Source organism: Pollicipes pollicipes, unplaced genomic scaffold, assembly GCF_011947565.3.
Source record: "Pollicipes pollicipes isolate AB1234 unplaced genomic scaffold, Ppol_2.1 Scaffold_3447;HRSCAF=4054_pilon_pilon_pilon, whole genome shotgun sequence".
Lineage (NCBI taxonomy): Eukaryota > Metazoa > Arthropoda > Thecostraca > Pollicipedomorpha > Pollicipedidae > Pollicipes > Pollicipes pollicipes.
In genome coordinates, this window is record NW_023596297.1 from 14166634 (window position 1) to 14171975 (window position 5342).

A 5342-nucleotide genomic window follows, 5' to 3' on the forward strand; every position below is an offset into this window, starting at 1 on the left:
GCTGGTTTCTACGCTGAGCACCAGGCTAGGGTGTCGGAGTGCTCCTGCACATCTTCCCCTTATTACTTCATCCCTTTATCTAAACCTCAACTTAAACTTCATATTCCCTTTATATAAGCCCTCTGACCCCAGGTCCCGGTTCGCCAGTTCTCGAACGGTGAATACGGAGACCCGGGTCGGAGTGCCCAGCTTTTTTCCCCATCTTACCTCTTCTTTATTCTACGTTTTATCCTCGTGTGAGGATTACTCCTGAGCCAAACGCTTAAGAAACCACTAAACAGGGCTCAGACCGGAAAAGTGAAAAAATCATATGCCTAACGTAATAAACCCCCGAATGGAAAGCTAGCCGGCGACACTTCGAACAATTAGCGTTAATGTAAAGAGCCCATGTGGCGTGATTATAAGTAATGCGGGGTAGAAGCAGCCTTCCACCAACCATATTCCGCCACCGAGACCACCTCGGTGAATTCAGCGATGGCGCGGACTCTAGGCAACCAACCAAAGGTCGGGAACTTGGACCCGGGCGTACCAAGTAACAGTGCGCTTCGCGGTCTGGCTCTGCGGCGGGAGCTCCCTATCCCCTCGATCTATTACTGGGTCTCCAACCCCGCTGGGCGGCCTATCCGCTCGTCTTGTGGCTATACGTGACGTCTAAAAACACTTGAATTGCGTAAGCATGCATCGTTTTTGGCTTGACGTTGAATGCTGGCACTGCCGGAGAAACAATTAAGAGGAACTCTCGCATGTTCTTTACAGACGGCTTCGACGAGATGGACAGATTCACTCCGGAAAAGTATTATATCGATGGATCTCAAAGTTTGGAGGTGAGGGAGCACCTTAATTGAATGAAAAAAGACAGTGTAAAGCAGAGAACAATGAAAAAAATATTTGTGAGGATAGCTGAAGACGAACGGAAGCACCGGAAAAGAGAGATCCCAATGAAAATCATAAGGTTGAACGGTTGAAAAACGCTCCAAAGGTGATATAGATCTCAAATAAGCACGAAAGGGTCCAGCACAGCCGCAATATTTTAATGGAGGCATGTGTCACAATACACCGACCAAACCAGTAAAAAAATAATCATTTTAGTAAACAAGACATCGTGGAACGAAGTTCGAGGCCATTAGACGAAACGAACATGGACGGAACGCAACCCCAGAATCTAGGGAGAAACTCCACGTAGTTTTCTATCTCGAGGAGATAGAGGACGTTTCCTGAACTTAATCATCTATGCACCGCAAATGAGGCCGCGACACCGCGCAAAGAGATGAGAAAACATTGAACACACGTACATCATACTGCATAACACCAGCCAGTGACCAGGCATTCATTATGACTACAAAACACCAGCCATTGACCAAGCGTTCATCATCACTACAAAACACCAGCCAGTGACCATGCGTTCATCATCACTACGTAGCACCAGCCAGTGACCATGTGTTCATCATCACCACAAAACACCAGCCAGTGACCGGGCGTTCATCATCACTACAAACACCAGCCAGTGACCGGGCGTTCATCATCACTACAAAACACCAGCCAGTGACCTAGCGTTCATCATCACTACAAAACACCAGCCAGTGACCGGCGTTCATCATCACTACAAAACACCAGCCAGTGACCAGGCATTCATCATCACTACAAAACAACAGCCAGCGACCAAGCGTTCATCATCACTACAAAGCACCAGCCAGTGACCAGGCATTCATCATCACTACAAAACAGCAGCCAGCTCTGCCGGCAGCAGTAACAGACCGCCAACTAGCCCTCAACCGGTCACAGGCCAGCGACCGTTGCTCCACGCGCCCAGAGCGGGCGGCCGGCGCGGCGGGAGCCAGAAACAGAGCCGGGGGCGGCTCCCGCGGCTCCGGTGGCGCCGGGGTCGGCCCAGTAGGCGCCCCGCTCGCCCGGCTCAATAGGCTCCGCTCCTTAAATGCGTTTTTGCCGGCGACAAACGAACGCGCAGCCGTAATCGTGTTCTTAATAACTTCATCAATTCCGGCACCCTTAGGTATGTAATGGGGTCCAATTATGTATCATTTAACGCCCGGTTTTTGTGGGCCGTGTTTGCGTCCGAGCAGAGGCTGAGGCCCACAGAGATAACGAAGGTGTGAAGGGGCTGCACGCGCTCACCGGTCTCTGGAAAATGCTTCGTGTTCTTCATTCGTGATGGTACACTGCTCGACGAAAATAGAGACGTGTGAGTAATTTTGATAAAGTGACATTCTCAAAAATCAAAAGCACGCGGGTGCCCGAAAAAGAAAAAGAACTAAACCATTTTTTCAGACAATTTGCATATGCTTACCAAGAGGCTTGATTTTTCAATGCCTCAAAAAAAGGGGAGGACCATCGTCCTCTCCGTGCACCCTGCCCTGGTTCCTGCACCAATGGTAAAACGAAATAATGGAGAAACAGTACATTTACTATAAATGGACAATGGTAATGCCCTTGACAAAAACCATCATTGTAATTAAATTGTCGTGTCATGGGGAATATTATTTGTTGAAACTGACAGCTATGTGAATGCAAGCCTGTGCTTTATTGGGGCTCGTTCAAATTGTTTGGATTACTGGCGCAGTAATGCGCAATTTTCAAACGCAAACCAAGACCAATTTCATCAAAACCAAAACCAAAAACAAGGTACCTTGTAATCAGAAATCATACTGAGCAAACCTTCAGCTCTAGGGCTGCTGATAGTGTGATGGTTCAAGCAGTGCGTCTATCAAGCCGGAGGTGTGAGGCTCAATTCCACACGGTGCCCGCCCTTCTTGTCAGAGTGAGACGTAGGCGACGCCATGTAGGCTCAGCAGCTGAGTGCCTTATAAAGCCGCAGGGACGACAACGGCTCAAACAAATCCGAATGGATGAGACGTATCACGAACACGTGTCTCCTTCAGCAACGTCGAACTCTTTTTTTATTGAGCTAGATAATCTTACGACGCCATGCCAACGGACTTTCGGTGATAGCATTTAATTGTAGAGACCATCAGCAATGACAGTTCATGCTTTTGAGGCAACGTCTATAGCTACTTAAATGGTGATTAGTGTAGTAATGTTATCAACCGCGACGTGCTCGTTCAAATCACATGACACAAGGAATTCGCGAACACTACACTGCAACAAGCAAGCACTGATCAATTGTATTTCGTGAACAACGTTTCTCTCACGGTCTTGAAATAATCTCGTTGTTGACGAACCGTAGATGCACAAATACGCCTAAAGGGCTAGCGTTGTTTTCATCTTTATAAAGTGCGTCAAAATACCTATCCTTAAAATTGTTTGTATTATTCGTATAGCCTGCATCTTGATTCCTGATGGATAGGCAGCTATGCATCATAATGTAGGCATTAATGCAGCCATTGCAGGAGGGAATAGCACTCCCACAATCTTGCAACATGGACCCTTGTTTGCCCAATGCTGGTTGGAGAATTCTTCTAAGCAGAAAGCACTTAAGATAGCTGAGAACGAGCGTTTTTTCGCAGACACCAATTTAGGTAAGATTGCTCCCTCTCAAGTTTGTGCAAGTCTCACTGTCTTGGACTTGGCTGGACCTAAAATTAACTGCGAGCGTTTCCTAAACTAAGGCTGTTTTAAACATCGGCCAGATTTTGAGATCACTTTAAGATTTCTTAGGCCCGAATGGAGCAGCATTTAAAACCTATGGAATTGTTTGTTTTCTTCAAACTAGACTTATAAGGAGAATTTGATATTTGTGCATATAGAGGTGGCATTGCACGTTGTGTGAAAACCCTGCACAAAACATTAGTATATCCTCAACATTCTTTGTCAGATCAGCTAGATTGCCTCTAACTTTGCGATGTTGACAACATGGATTTAGTAAGCCCACATGCTGATATTTGCTAAGCACCGCGTTCCAGTCCAACGGAGTCCTTCATAATCAGTTGAAGGGTACCTACCCTCTTCCGTCTTATGCCCTTATTCTAGTGACCTGTAACCTTTCGTCCACTATTTACTTGCCCGCCTTCTGCAGGCAAATAACTGACAGTTTTTCTGCCAGCCTTCACGTCATGTAATGAACAGTTCTTCAGAACTAATGAGTCTTTATTCACTCAGCATAAGCAACATCAATCACCGAAACACGTTGCAAGTTAGTTGTTAAAGAGTTGGTGGGAGCTTTAAAAGTGTTGGTCAAAGGAACACGGTGTGGACTATTAAAAACACTCAAATTATACCGTTTGCCATCCGCACTGGCCGATAACTTTTTCATTTTTCTGACGTTGGACGGCCATTCCTCTGCCTTAATTTAGAGCGAGCTGCCACTGCTATAGCTAGTTCTAACAAGGCTGAGCGAAGGAGTGAAGCTGAGCGAAGGAGTGAAGGCTGAGCGAAGGAGTGAAGGCTGAGCGAAGGAGTGAAGCTGAGCGAAGGAGTGCAGGCTGAGCGAAGGAGTGAAGGCTGAGCGAAGGAGTGAAGGCTGAGCGAAGGAGTGAAGGCTGAGTGGAAGGAGTGAAGGCTGAGCGAAGAGTGAAAGGCTGAGCGAAGGAGTGAAGGCTGAGCGAAGGAGTGCGAGTTTTGGTTGCCCCGCCAAGCCCCGACCATTCCGTCTGCAGCCGCCAGAAGACCGTGCGACACATTTTCAACGTTTAAAACTGCTATCGATATCTTCCATTGCAGGCTTCAGATGGAATATCATGTGGCGCTCTTGGTCTTGTTTATTTCTCGCTTTGCTGGTGTAAAAGTCGCCTCAAATAACAATGGATACCAACGATGAAGAAGCCTGTTTGCGAGGAAATTGTAGCTTTTTACCTTATGGTAGCAACACATCTTAATGTGCCATTGCGTCATAGTTTTTCATGCATGTAATAGCAAAGGATTTGCGTCATATTCATGAAGCTGGCAGCTTATAATAGTGTAGGGCAATGTTTCACAAAAGTCTGTAATGTCAGAATTGTGGTTTATCCACTTGAAATATGGGGTAAAATGCACTAATTTGCCGTAGTTGTGCTGAAATCACAAGTACGTACCTACATAAAAAAATAGAATATCAAATGACTTCATGTATTTATGGGCAAGAAAACGTTCAGTGACCCGAGTTCGACCTAAATAGTCATGCGAACGGCAGGAAATGGATGTACGTGTCTGCAGACATTGCCAGCGACATCTGGCACAGTGCGATTGGGGAAGATCACGGCTCATAACACTAAATCGTGATCAAATAATGTCGTGAACGAGGGACATGGATGCTGGATGTATAAGTTATATTTTAACAAATCTGAGTTGGATTCAGGTCCACTTTGTGTCCTATTTGGGAAATCAAATGATTATGCATTGCGCCTGAGTCGTTTTGTTTCGCAGTCAATTTTTCCTTGCATCTTCAGTAA